A 15,895-nucleotide genomic window follows, 5' to 3' on the forward strand; every position below is an offset into this window, starting at 1 on the left:
TTTACTGTGACAAGCGAATGCCTTAACCACTGCGCTGCCTCACCGCCCTACTCATCCTGTTCAAACAATATATTGAATGGTATAACAATAAAGTAGCTAAATATTACTGTCCCTAAAATGTAGACAATAGAAAGCTAGATGTCTAAAACAAAAGAGACACTTAATATTGAAAGAGGTCTGATCCCTGGATCATGTTAATTAACAGAAAGGGTCAATTACCATTTTTCAAAACATACCTACCCAACTAATAACCTGCAGACATGATTCTGCTCGACATATCTAGTAACACATTATCCTTGAAGCCTAGGGTTATATAGCATCCACACAATGCACAACACACACAGGAAGAATTTAAGCATGGCAACATTCAGCATTCACATGTATGAGGTGCAAAATACTTTCAAAGAAAATCCCAGCAAGTCTTACAAGCACATGAACAGTATGGCACACAATGGGCTGTGTACTTCCAGTAGCAAGTTTAATCACAATGTACCATTGTAACAAATGTTCACATGAGCTTTTGTATTGCTATGCATTTCTTTCACGATATCAGATTCACTGACACAGTCACGACTCCACTGTTTATGAACCAAACAAAAAAATCCAATTTTCCCTGAAATATTCAAAGAAAAAAAGACTATATTTTTGCATGGATTGTAAGTATGGTAATGAAAAATAATTTGCTTTTTTGCTTTCTTTTCAATTCCTCCTAAATATTTTTGAAGAAAAAGTAAATCAACTAAAATACAGAGGTTTTAATTACTGATAAGTTTTTCTGCTGAAGGATTGGGACAACAATGTATAAAGCCACCACCAATCAAAAAACAAAACAAAAAAAACACAAAAAAACCCAGCATGTCCTCAAATCTTGTACCATCAACCATTGTTGTTGTTGTTTAGTTCTTCTCGTACAAAATTCTAACAACTGATTACATCTGTACACAATCATTACAGAACCAGAAAATCCAGTGATTGATAATATTATCAGCAGTCAATGCCATCAAGGTAAGATTACATGCATCAGCAAAAATACCAACCCTGGAAATCTGTTTCATTAAACCGTCTGTTGCAACAAACATAGTCACATCAGAAACACAACACTGTCAATCCTATCTTTGCTTACACTATTTCTGAGGGGTCCTCACATTAATATTCAGGAGCAAACCTGTATGTGAATAACAGAGCACTGACTGAACATTAACCACCAAGAAACTACATACTCTGTGGGCTAGGTTTTTGAAGCTCTCTTAGCGCTAAGACAGTCGCAAAAGTCATACATTAGCATCAACGTACAACTATCTTAGTGCTAAGATAGAGCTTCGAAAATCTAGGCCCTGTTCTACAACACAATTATAGTGCAAAGATGATCATAATTACCACACTTAAACAGATTTCCGACTTCAGCCTGGACATACAGTTATTGTCTCTGACACATTCCACAGCTTGTTTATAAAACCCATACCAAATCAGCTGTACTAAATGCCTTACACTGACAACCATCCACTGTCCAGCTCTTAAACCAGCTCGTGAACTGCATTTATAAGCTCATGGTTGCAACACCAAAAATGTACCTGAGAGTCCTCATTTTTAGAGAAAAGCAACACAAAACAGGTAACTTCCATGGAAAGGTTCACAGTTTCAAATGTCTAAACTCTGGAAACAAAATTAAGTTGTATGCATTCAGTATGCATTCCCTTTGTAAATTTTCAAAGCACTCTATGCACTTATGATAAAAAGCATTCAGAAGTATTCCAAAAACAGAAAACAAACTCACCAAGATTCAACCAGGTTTGAAACACAGTATGTACTCCAGGTGACACACAGTATCCGCTTCTGTACAAGTGATTCTCACTGAGTATCTATCCCTAATACATTCCACGCCCAGCCTTATTGATATCCAGCTAATTCTAATGAGATTACCTCAATTAGTGAGCAGTACCACCCTGGGCGAGGAGGTGTGACGATTGATCACACTTCACACCAACCTGTGACGCTTCCTGTTTCAACACTCACTGGCCACAAGCCCTTACAGCACAAATACAGTTATATGCCTGGAGGCTATGATATACTACTGTCTGCTTTTATCACACGAAGCTTTAAATTGTCAACAAAACTGTATTACATAATTCAAACTATACTGTGTCCCTAATACAATATGCTTATGTATACAATGCTAAAATATGGGGTGTGTTATGATAAAAATATAGCATGTTTACATTCTGAAAGCATGTCTACTGCTACACAGCAGTTATTGCATGAAACTGAAAGACTGTCATCATGTTTATATATTCACAGCACAGGCTGTTTACATTTTCAAGTGACAACAGCTGTGTTGTTGATATGTTTCATGGTGAATCATACCTTGTGGCCAGTGAACTTACAGTAATTACATACAGTTCATGGATTACTGCAATATTTGTATAAAGCCTGTTTGATTCAAAAGATAATTTTACTTAAGTATACTCATGGAAACAAGTAAGGGAACACATGAAAGTGTTCCTGTTTTCATATCCCAAATTTCACCCACAGTGCAATACAAAGCTTGTGAAGAAACTTGGAAAAGAATAAAGGAACACTTGTACATTCACCTGTTCCTTTATTTGTTTCCATGTATATACATTTCACATATCACAAATCCATGTGTTATATCTTCATATTAGCCACAGTAGTTAATCTTCCTGTATTATCGCTGTAATATCGCTGTATTATCTTTCTCACATTAACCCAGCATTTTGTCATTTAATATTTAGTGTGAGTAACTGTTCTCCAATGTTTGAAATTTACCACTGACTATTCATTACCCTGTTCAAGATAAACAGAGGTGGTGGGGTAGCCTAATGGCTGAAGTATTCAGTCGTCATGAGCAGACCTGTGTTTGATTCCTCACATGGCTACAATGTGTGAAGCCCATTTCTGGCGCGATACTGCTGAAAACCACAATCACTTAAGTCTGGAAGGAGTAGTGGCTATTCTTTGCAGACTGCTTGGTTACTATTACAGTGCAGATCAGCAGCAGCTGATTACAATTCACAACTCTAAGTACAAAATCCTGATAATATTCCTCTCCCATGATGTCTCGTATTAAGTAAGAGTAAGTCTGATTGACTGATATTACGGTGATTAGAAGTAGAAGCATAGGTATCTGGTCAAATCTGAGGTTCAAACACATACCACCAGTTTAAAGTGAATGCATATGCTTTAGTGTACCAGCTAAATGTTACGAACTCAAAAGTTCTCCATTTTACACTCACTTACATTACTCAGTTTAAAACTGCCAGATTTCAGACTTCCACAGAAGACATATATGTAAAGCAAATACAATTTCTGCATTATCATATTCAGATACGTTTTGCATAAACAAAGTCTAGCAATGTTATCTACAGATACTATCTAACCATCCCATTGACAGAATGTTACTGAGTACATAATACTCGGGTTGACATGGAAATCCTTAGTTTCTGAATATGTATGTTTGACAAAAACAATTCACTCTATATGAATTGAAAAGGAGCCTCAATGAGGATACTCAGGAAGATCAATTCTAACCCAGATCTTAACGGGTCTTTTACAGTTCCACAAAAAGAAATATGAAATATTGCACCCATTGTCCATTTGTACGCAGATGGGTGCAACAAAGTCTGGGGTGTCTCTGCTTTTGAATAAGTTGGAACATGAAAGAGTCAAATGAGAAGATATCAACAGCTACGATTAAGTGGTTACGAAAGTTTACTACCATTGTGTTAGGCACTCCGAACTTCCCGTGTTGAATATTATCTTATCACTACTGGATAGATGGTGGTAAACTGCTCTATAACTACTTTTGTTGGCAAACTGCTGGCAAACAAGCCATAATGGTTTCCTGTCACACATTTGGCATATATTTACATTATTTATCGTTGGATATATTTTGTTCGATGTTTATATCACTTTTATAACAGGATACCCTGAACTATGACTGGCTGGTTCAGAAGGTTTATGATATTTAAAGAATCATGTTATTATCTGCTTGGAGATTATCTTGTCAGAGTCATAAGACCAATCGATTGGAACAGCAGTGCAGAAATCAGTGACAAAACTGATAACAGGCCAAATCATGTGTTCGACATGTTAAATACCAGCACAGTAAAGATTGTGTTCTTTATTATTGCGGTGTAGTTGCCTTGTCTTGCAGTTGAATATTTTTCCATTGCATATTTGGTTCACTGTTCTGACGGAAATATGGCATCTATACAAACATTTATAGTCTGTTTGCAGTGAAAACTTACCAATGAATTTCACTTTAAACAAAAAGGTAAATCAAATTAAGTGAAATTAAGATTGCGAATCCTGATAACTTTACCCTGCCAACTGAGCATTTGATTCTCAGAATTTTCTTCAACTTTTGCTAAAAGTTGTTTAACTAACAATCATACTTTCAAATCGCTTGGTTTATTTGTATCACAAGGGCGTGTGCGCATTAAATGAAACATCGAGAACAAGTAGGGTTGGTCGAAGTTAACGCTTATCATGTACCCAACGTGCATTTGTTTCACTGTTCCAACTACTGCGCTAACCCCCCTATAATACAAACTAACAATAATGATTTGAAACTATGATCATTTGCTAAACGACTTTCATCCTAAGTTAAATAAAATTCTGAGACTTAAAGTTTCAAGTGGCAAGACTAAATTATGAGATTCTGAAATCTTAAGTTTTTCCTTATTTAATTTACTTTTTGGATTAAAGTGAAATTAATCGGTATCTTTTCACTGTAAACAGACTATATACATATTACCTGATTATTTAAATGCTGACTGCCTATCATAAGTAAATTCTGCCACAATTGATAATATGAGTCTACTCGTGGTGGCAGTCAACGTGTTAAGTCTAGTGTTGGGAATTGGATGAAATCTCACTATTGATGACTGTTTCATTACCAAGAGTCATTTTTCAGATTTTCTATCCAGATTATTAACGTAGATGTGTATAACATGATGCAAATTGCTACTTTAAAGTGATGACTAACACATCATGAATTATACACTTCTGGGAGTCATCAAGAAACATTCATTCATGTCTTTTCAGTTAGTGAAGTGAGTAATTTAAAAATTAAACAAGTTTTCAGGCCCTGACTCCTTTGAAGATGTGTTCCATTGTCAGGTGTTTCGAAGACTATAAACATGATAAAAGTAGTTCCACAATTATATTGTTTTTATTATAGAAAATGCAATTGATTGCCAGGATGTTTGGCGACCAATCTTTGATGACTTCAATTACTCGGAACATCACACGTTAACACACTAACACACAGCAATGATGATGGTTAAATTTTGACTTCAGTCGAATTAGTGCATACTCATTTTATCAAGGCCAACATAATGACTTCTTAAACAAAAAGGAAACTTAAAAAAGACCCATACCATCACTCCCCAAAACATCCTCTCTTTATTTAAACCGCAGAATAGTCAAGACCTTCTGAGATTGATTCTTTCCACAATATTTTCATCTACTAGAGTTGATTTCAGAATTACAGTTTGATGATACATTGTTCATTATTCATCAAACAAGGAGTGAGTATACTGTATTGTTGTAGGCTGCTTGCAGAGAGAGTACATCAATTTCAGAGATGAAAACACTTTGTATCAAGCATTGGATTCCAGACCAGACGTTAGTTCCCTAATATTACCTTGTTACATGTTATACTTGGGATTACACTAAAGTACAGACCCAAGTACTTTGTCAGGTTGAGTCCCATTCAGGATTTGAACTCACTCTCTCAGTCAGACCCCTTGTCTAAAGTTGTCACCATCTAACAGTAACGAACTCAACCACTGAGAAGAGACACCTAACAAAAGTGCTAGAATCTGTTTACTGGAAATGTAATAATAATGCTAATATAACATATGTTACATTTCATCTAGATAATGTAGTCCCATCTAATATTATACGGAAAAATATAAAAGACAAAATCCAAATGGCGTTAATTGTTTAATTGTTACTAGCAATCTAACAATGAAATCTAAGGGCAATTTAGACTTTGTTCTGCACATGGGTTGGATTCATTTCCATATCTATTTTCCTGGGTCCATACGAGCAATGTTGTTTCCGCATGATTGTCAAACAATGTGATTACTAGCCCTGTGTCAGTATGTTTGGTTTTCCAGGGATTTTGATGAAACTGTAGCATAAAACTACTGGAAAGTAATGGTTAAACAACCAGAGTAAATCTAAACAAACAAAGAATCACCATTTCGAAACTACTTGAAAATTAAACAAACAAAAACATTAATCCTTTCCAGCACTCCCCAATAACACAGGGGAGAGAGAGCCAGATTTATGACTTCCTTCCTAATCTGTGCTATCTCACCACTCCAGTCTGTCCTATAAACATTTCAATTGAATCTTACAGCAGTCACAATAGAGAGGTGTAATAAACTTTATATGCAGCCTAGGGCATGAGGTAACGGGGAAGTACGTATCCTAAACAGGTCCACAAAAACAACCAGTGGCGATAATAATGATACTGCACCCTTGTTATTTATTGCCAACATGGGCACATTGTGTGAAGACCAATTTCTGGTGTCCCCCGCTGTCATATTGCTGGAATACAGCTAAAACTGACATAAACCTCACTCTCTCAATGGACCATTGGTGTGTGTGTTCTTCTATTGGGCCATTGCTGCTAGTTAGGAACAGGTGTCTCAACATTCATTCTCAGCTGGACCATGGGGTAGTCTAGTGGTTAAACTGTTAGCTTGTCATGCTGAATACCCAGGTTCAATTCCCAAAATGGGTACATAGCTTGTGTGAAGCCCTTTTCACTTACTCACTCACTCACAGTCATTAGTTCTTTTTGCTTATAACTATTAAAACTAAGTCTCATCAGCATTAGACCCGTGAAGGTCCTGGGGTAGAACAGGCCTTCAGCATCCCATGCTTGTCTTAAGAGGTGACTAATGGGATCGGGTGGTCAGGCTCGCTGACTTGGCTGACGGTTGACACGTCATAGATTCCCAATTGCGCAGATCGATGTTCATGTTGTTGATCATTGGACTGTCAGGGCCAGATTCGATTATTTACAGACAGCCGCCATATAGCTGGAATATTGCTGAGTGTGGCATAAAACTAAACTGACTCCCTCACTCACTCACTCACTCTCATCTGCATTAAACATGGATAATGGGAAAACAGGTAAACACAAGCATTTGAAGATAAAGGTCTAGCATTCATATTTATTGTGTGCGTGCGAGCGTGTGTGTGTGTGTGTGCATGTGTAAACATTAGAAAGTCTTGTGTATGTCACAGTGAACAATGAATAACTGCTGTTCATAATAATTTTAAGCGTGAAATACAGGCACAGTCTCTGTGAAATAAAGGTAAACATTTACTATTAACTTGATACACATCATAAAACATGTTTCAGGAGACAATATCACACACTAACAGACTGGTCCAGCTGATAAACATGATTGAGGAAGAGTCTGGACATACTTAAAATTAAATATGGATTCTAAACCCAGCCATAGGCAATATGGGTGAAGAGAAAACCTGTCAAAAACAAGCCATTCCTCTCGTCTGAGACGTTTTCAGTTACCTCACTGAAACATACACATATTCCATTACAATTCATGGGTATATGTGCATTTAAAAATATTCTACATCTCAAAAACACCCCGGTATTATGTGCTGTTACTACTTATGCTGTAAATGAAACACAAACTATATTCATGACCTCATAAATGCCATAATTACATCATTATATATGAGTGCAACACTGCTGATAGAGAAGTAAACACATTACACCACCTCCTAATTACAATGGCTTAATCTGCAGACCTATCTGGTTTCTGAACTGCATCAACACCAGTAACATATCTACTTAACTTTAAGTTTAAATGGTATAAGCTACATAATTAATAATATTCTTTGTTTATTGGGACCAAAAACATTTATCAAAATATAAGAAAAATGCTGATATTTCTGGCCACTTTAAATTTTGTAGTTTTGCACAAATTACTTTTTGTAGAAGAGCCACTTTATTCCATGAGGCTGGAAAGTTGAACAATGAGTAACAAAGGAAAAGCAAAAAAATAAGGAATCTCAACTAACAAGACACTATCATTGCATATTCGTAGATGACATATCTTCAATTTTTTGACATTTGGACAGGCTGCTGTGATATTCCCTCCCTTGATGAATATGACAAATTCAACCAAAATGTGTTAAACTCACAATTTCACAAACTCTCAAATAATGAAAACCAATAATACAACTTGACAGGAATATGCCACCTTTATATAGTCTTCTTATCCTTCTTCATTTTCTAGTATTACAGACTGACCCCGGATCTGGGGACTGCCTTGTTGTAATGATAGTTACACTCAGCTAGATCCGGTTTGGCCGGTAGCAGGATGAACCATGAAATTGTACACACCTTTCTCTAGAGTTATTTCAAATACACAGCTCTGTTGACACTGTTAGCTCTGCACTACATTCATTCCATACATGACCCCAGGTATCCTGTTTCTTCATTGTTTGTAGTATTTAACTATTCTTCTTTTGAATAAATGAATTTTTTAAAAATCAAGGTATATGTTATTTATCTTTAAATATGCGTTCATGTTTCAGTTAAAACTATAAAAGACCTTGTTCAATTGTACATCGTGTATTGGTAACTCCTTTGAGACTTATTCTTGAGAAAATACATAACAGTAACATACTCATGACGGCCATTAAGGGGATGTTTTATCTGTGAGATTAGCATTTCAGTAGTTGAGGAGCAGCAAGGATATTTTATGAATGACAAATTATAATATTATGACTAAGTTGCCACCCATAAAATATTCCTTTTTTACTACAGTTTTGAACGTATAGTTCACCAACCAAGTGATTACACTGCCTGAGATCTCATCATGCAGAAATTACTTTAGGGATGACAACTCATAACACAATAAATCTTGTCTTTCTCTAGAGTACACCAGCACCCCTCCTGGAATATTGCTGAGTAAAACTCAACTCACTCGTAGCAGACTATGATGGTATACCTGGTCATGATTTAATCAATTACGGCAGGTATTTACTGACACTGCAGCTGTAGACACCCACTTATTCAGGCTTTCCACAAGAATATCTTCTGATGGCATTTCCTGCGTAATTCATGTCGTCCGTTAAATACTTTTTGTTTTTTTATGACACAAGAAATGAAAATTATAAAGTGTAAACAATGCTATTTGTCCTAGATATGATGATCCTGGCAAATATACATTTCACAGCATATATCTGCATCAACCTTCCCAGCTCTATAGATTCTGACATTTCATAATCATGGTAATTATTGCAATACTCCACGAACATTTTCTAGTTGTTGATTCACATACTGTCGAGCACCACTGTCTCGATATTCATGGTACCAAGCAAAAACATCGAGTTATCCAAACTTTGAGACATCCCTAATTACATTACACTACCACATCCCTAGGATTCATGCAGCACCGTGTATAAACATGTGGAAACAACCTCAGTTGAGAAGGATACTTGACTATGAAAGGTAGGCAAAAATCGAGTTTCTTTGCAGAAAATAGAGTTTAAAGGGTACTTTTGCTTGTTGGGACCATGTAATTATATTGAGATATCTGAAATACTGAGATATTTGCATCAAGTTAAAAGAACTTGAATAATGATAAATTCTGAAAGACTTTGTGGGGACTGAGATGTTATACCGCCACAACCTAAACATAGAGTTATTAGAGTCTGACACAATGGTGCTTGACTATACATGTATATTCATCATTAATGCAAACCTGTCCTTTTGCCACATCAAAAACGAACATATCATTTGAATTAATTTTAATCATTTGAAAGGGCTATGACACTTCCCATATGCCCTGTATCCTTTTATCTTGACATGTGCTCATTATGACAGCATTTATATGTATTTGTATTTGTATATGTATTTATATTCATTTTCACAAACCCACAGCACATTTGTTGCCAATTGGTACTTGTCCCTCGACTTTTCAATAAACTTGCATGATGGACTTGTGGCCATCATTTAATGTGGTCTTGGTATTTGTATCTGGCACCAGAAGTTATGTAATTTAGGAAATGATCTATTTCTCTTAGATCAAAGGGGCAGTCAAGTCCACCACCAGACATAAAACCTCCTGATATTTCCATGGAGACATTTCGCTTAGATTTTACTGCTTTATCAACAAAGACCCATAACATTAATTTGATTAAAGGAAGTTGCTATCCATAAAGCCCGTCAGGGAGTCTCTAAGACCACTAACTCCTGAGAGTCCATAAACATTTCACAGTTGGAAACGGATGATATTGACTTGTGGTAATACATGGCGGCACTGTTAAATATTAAGCTACATGCAAGTTATAACTGGGATTCGGACTTTACGATCAGCTGTTCTAAGGGATATACTTTTAAACAAATATATACCATAAATGAACTTTGTATAAAGAATTCGTCGCATTAATTCAGATGAAACTTTTAAGTGACGCCGTACTGAGGAATACGAAAATACAAGTTACTTCTTGACAGCTCCATAAATGTATTCAATGCATCCCGACGTTTGTGACATTTACTATTTACCGTCCCGTTGACACCCAGCAAAATATCTTCAGTTCTTTTCAGCAGTACATTTACCCACAATAAATAACCAGACGAATAATATGTCACATATGTTTCCTGAAAACGTACATAACTATACGAACTGGTGGTAAATATGGGTTAGAAACTTAGAAGTTAATTCAGTCCACACCTACCTTCCCACTTGCTTTGAAACTGATGTGTGTCGATCATGTGACCGGACTTGTCACATGGCACTTGTTGCTCTCAGTGAGTGACGTCACATGCAGAACTCGGATATCCGTGTTCTCTGGCTGGTTAAACACAATCAACCTGCCCGACATGATGAATGATAATCAAGTAGGCCAAAGGCTTCAACGGACTGCAATGTAACGTGATTTCGATGGCATTGTACACTTGAAACTTCGACATTGCGATAACCAGGTCTTTACTTGACAAAGAAAGGTTATCCCGTACTGCGCCGTTTGTGTGTAATTGGCGACAAGAGTAGATCTAGATAAGTTAAGATGTAAAGTAACTGGTAAATCATCACACTGTATTTTGACAATGAGTTAATGCATTTACTGAAGATGTTTGAAGCAAAGATACTCGGATTGAAATGACAGTGAAAGATGACGACTACCATGATGATGATGATGGTGATGACGATGATGATGGTGTTGGTGACGATGACATCACTTTTAAAGTGTTTAATGTTCTATCATATTTAAAGACATTTCCCGTTACGAATAGCTGCAGAATGTTTGATATGCGTTACGCAGTACTCCCTCGCTCACTACCCCCCTCTCCCCCCCCCCCCGATGCTCATATACTGAGCTATTATGTGGTGTCTAGTTTTGATTGCACGCAAATGTCTTGCAACTTGACTGTCGCCAAACATTTCCTATAACAGACCAGTCGCTATTGTCTCAATTGTCTGAATTATACATGTTGTGTTAGCGACATTTGTAACATGTGGAATAGCCAGCTTAAAATATATAGACCCGTGACGGTCCCGGGGTAGAATAGGCCTTCAGCAGCCCGTGCTTGCCATGAAAGGCGACTATGCTTGTCGTAAGAGGCGACTAACGGGATCGGGTGGTCAGGCTCGCTGACTTGGTTGATACGTCGTCGGTTTCCAGTTGTGCAGATCGATGGTTATGCTGTTGATCACTGGATTGTCTGGTCCAGACTCGATTATTTACAGACCGTCACCATATAGCTGGAATATAGCTGAGTGCAGCGTAAAAGCAAACCCACTCGCTCACTCACTAATGACCCTTTTGCCCTGGGTAATTAGTGTGATCGTTAACTGACTTACATTACAGCCTGTCGACAAACTATCGAAACATATTTATGAGTTGAACACAACTGCACAACTTGCCACAGTTCTGCCTGTTTGTCTAGTGTCCCGCTAAGTGGGGTAAGACCGCTCCCTCCAGACAGATACTCCCTCATTACAGACTAGACGGGCCCTTAACATCGGTTTAGCCAGATTCGTTATTTATATAGGTTTCTGTGATTTGAAATGGGGTATAAGGTCCCGTTAAAGAATGCTGCACTTGTATAGTGACGCGCACGCCAGTCCACCGAGAAAACCTTGTCTGTTGAATATGAATTTCCCACACAGGCAGTCTATACTGTCTGAGTATCGGCGAAGTAGCCTAGGGGTTAAACCGTTCGCTCGACACGTCGAAGATTCGGGTCCGGTGTGAAGGCTGTTTCTGAACAATTTGTTCTCTGTGCTAAATGTTTCGTTTCTATAACTGCTTTCTAAAACAAAACCAAACACAGATATATTCATATGAATTCACGTAAACAATTAATGCCTACACTATTTTGAGTATCCAATTAGAAACAAGTGTTCACACTGCAGTGATCGAGCAGGTCAAGCACGCCCAAGACGCTACCCCAATTCCTTCACCCCGAGGAGTTGACATGAGGGATGGTACCCTGCACATCATCCGACAGATGCCAGGTTCGTTACATCGGCTGGGATTCCAAGTATGATGAGATAAAAAAAGAAAAAGGGATCTATGCGCGTGCCCGTCTTTCTTCACAGATCCGGGTTTTCTGCAGAATCTGCAGATAGAGCTAAAGGAAACACTTGTTACTACAGTTCGACAAGACTCAAAAGTAAGAGTCACGCTTCAAATCTCAGATGAGGATTTCAACCTTCTAGCTACCAATGGACGAGCATACAAGCAGACCAGATCCAAAACTATTTACACTATCCGGTGGTGATCTGATTTCAATCGTTTGATGGAGATAGGGTGGGACTATCGGATACTTAATGAAAATGGAGACAACATGTACATTAATTTAGTTTAGTAAGGATGTTTGTATGTGACCTTGAAGATAAGTTGTGTGTTTCTTTCATGCCTTCAGGTCATGATTTGAAAATACTGAGACCTTAACTATTTCGTTTACGAAACGCTGGCTTGACGGGTCGAATAAAGGGGGGTCTTCAGTTTTCTAAATTCAAGGAGAGGTTATCACAATGCAAATTTTCCTGGTGTGTGGAGGTCAGCCGACACGAGTCAGTAGAGCACACAGAGAAATTACAGTCTGTCATCCAAGCAAATGAGGAGCACATACAGAAAGTTGAACAAAAGTTCAGGTACAGGTACCCCTTAAAATGAAGATGCTGATAGACTGAAAAGAAAGTTACATTTTACAGAGCAAAAAATTAAACTTTGTGCACGAAAATGAACATTCCAGCTGATGTTCCATTTGGGTTGGATCCGTTATGGTGTGGTGATGGTGTTCCTAGGACTGTAAAACGGACGGCATCTCAGTTCAGGGACACTGAATGGAAAGAATTACCAGAACTTGATCCTGAACGGTGCTGTTGTGCATCATTTGGGTAACCATTCTCTCGCCACACGTTCAATTTTCATATACGATAATGCCAGACCAGATCGTGCTCGAGCTGTTGTGCAGCATTTCCGACACAATGCCACTGAGACCGTCATGGAGATTGAAAATTTCAGACATAAATCCTTCTGAGTGTTTGTGGTGCATTTTGGGACGAAGGGTGAGAAGAATGCATCCTGCAGTTCAGAACCTTCAGGTACTGACCCATGTACTGCATGATGCATGTCTGGTGACCATCATGAGACGGGGGATAGAAAATATTATCTAAATGCGAGACGATTACTCCAGATACTGAGTTGGTCAGTCATTCTGTGTTCGACATTATTGTGAACTGTGTTGCGTGTCTGTTGTAAGAGACGTATTTATTTGACCTTATTTTATGGTGTGTTGATCTCAGTGAACTAAGTTTGCTGCAATTAAACCTTCAGTTATAGTGCTGAAATTCGGTCTTGTGTCCTCAATGTTCTGTTCTGTTCATGATGCAAAAATTGAAAAAATACAGTTTAATGTGTTTTTCCAAGTACCAGTTTTACTTACTGAAAAAATGGGTGGTTCGATATTTATGACGAGGTGCTTGTTTACACCTCGGAATAACACGTGCAGGGACCACTATTAACGAAATCACGACTGTCGATAAAATTTCATCATGGACCCAAAGACTACCAAGAAAAGAAGCCTTCACGTGACTGGACCGCCAGGCAAATGACGTTATGGGGACCAGGAACTGTAAAAATGAGATCACGGATTACAAAGGGAAGTAGGTTATGAAATGCCGGACTACAAAGAAAATCATGTTAAGAATCACGAACTACATTTAGAAAGGTTCCTTCCCATTAGTTATACATGCCATTTGTCACACGCCTGGATTGTGGCAGCTGTCACAGAGAGGAAATAGCTACCTGCGGCTGTTATGAAACCATCAAACTTATTGTATTAAGATCGCATGAGAGGAAATTGGGGAACTTGATTCAGCAAATCTGGGCGTAAGACGATCTTACTATTTGATCTTCTTATACATCTCATTTCTAGTGTCCCTTGTTGTGATATTGCTGGAACATTGCTAAAGGCGGCGTAAACTCCAACCCACTCACTCACTCTTACACATCTAGAAGATGCGGGCTAGAACCGTCTTCATCAGCCTTCATCAGGCTCGCTGACTTGCTTGATACTCAATGTTGTTGGTCACTGGATTGTCTGGCCGAGACTCGATTATATACAGATCGCCGCTATATAGCTGGAATATTACTTAGAGCGGCGTAAAACTAACCTCAATCACTCACTCATAATGTTAATTATTCGATTACTTTCCGACCGCCGGCAAAAGCTGTTGAGCTATTGGCTCCTTGTGGTTAGAGTATAAGGTTAATCGTGCTCATAACCAACTGGTGGTCATGTGATTAGTACGGGCAGTTGGTGGTAGCCTTGAGGTATGGGGCAGGCTGTTAGCAGTCTCAATTGTTTGATTCTTGAGGCGACTGGTGGCTGCTTTGTGGTTTTCTGGTGATTCCTCGAAGATATCCAGCATTTCACATTGTTTTCTCAGTCAGCTCAGATGACATTAGCTTTCCGCAAAATAGTCATGAATCTCAGAAAATTGGTGCAACTGTATCTATTGTCATCATGTTTTAAAAACGAGTTCCGTCCGTCTGTGCTTCCATCACACTTTTTTCTGAAAAATATGCCTTAAATTATTCGTGATAGCTTACACGTGTCAGCCATGATCCCTAGATATGCCATTTGGTAGTTGAAGCCGGTAGTGAATTTTATATTTTTTACGGTTTCCACGGAAACGTGACCTAGCCCGTAGCTATGATAATGTCATTTTGCTCGCAGCAGATCTCCTAAACTGTACATGTCAACTTCATCAAACTTCGTACACATATGAAACATAATCCATAGATGTACCATTTGATGGTTAGGTCCAGATGTGAATTTCATTGTTGTGGATTCCATGGCAACAGGTTTGACTAAATGCGGTGGTGGCGGTGCTGTTTTCCGGAGCAAAACGTTAAAACCGGTCACTACTTTTCACCCAACTTTGCACATGGATAGGTCTTGTGGTGCACAGGGGCATTTCGGTAGTTCCCACGGCAGCAAGTTTGGCTTCGACTGAATTTTGCTGGTGCTCCTCTCCGGAGCCGAACTTTATAAAAAAAACCCACAAACAATTTTCAATACGCTCCTACCACTTTGCTATATACGCACGAAAACATTTGACATAGTCACAACAGGTAGACGGATGTGTCAAGAATATTTCGCCATTGCAAGGGATATTGACTTTGTCTTCTTTTCACTTCAGGGATTAATGTTGTTTTTGTATTATATCATATTTATATATCGCACATATCCATGCAACTAGTGCGCTGGTATTTGTGTCCCTCGATCATTGGATGTCAATCTCAACGTCACATCGTATTATCAATCTCAACTCCCTGGGGAGTATGCAGCTCTTGCTGCCAC

At 38.2% G+C, this 15,895-nt stretch overlaps 1 protein-coding gene across 13 annotated transcripts in view; it reads right to left on the reverse strand.

Moving 5' to 3' along the window:
- LOC137284751 (V-type proton ATPase 116 kDa subunit a1-like) overlaps nt 1–10,834 on the reverse strand; it is a 44,857-nt gene extending 34,023 nt beyond the window's left edge. For 4 of the 13 annotated variants that reach the window (XM_067816707.1, XM_067816702.1, XM_067816700.1 and 1 more), the window contains exon 1: nt 10,752–10,834. The gene's annotated coding sequence lies outside the window, so the exon portion shown is untranslated. Of the gene's footprint in view, nt 1–1,774; nt 2,237–10,751 lie in introns of those variants that run through there. The other 9 variants (XM_067816708.1, XM_067816694.1, XM_067816703.1 and 6 more) reach the window with 8 other exon arrangements.
- Between the last annotated feature and the right edge of the window lie 5,061 nt (nt 10,835–15,895).

The sequence above is a fragment of the Haliotis asinina genome, chromosome 5 (assembly GCF_037392515.1).
Source record: "Haliotis asinina isolate JCU_RB_2024 chromosome 5, JCU_Hal_asi_v2, whole genome shotgun sequence".
NCBI lineage: Eukaryota > Metazoa > Mollusca > Gastropoda > Lepetellida > Haliotidae > Haliotis > Haliotis asinina.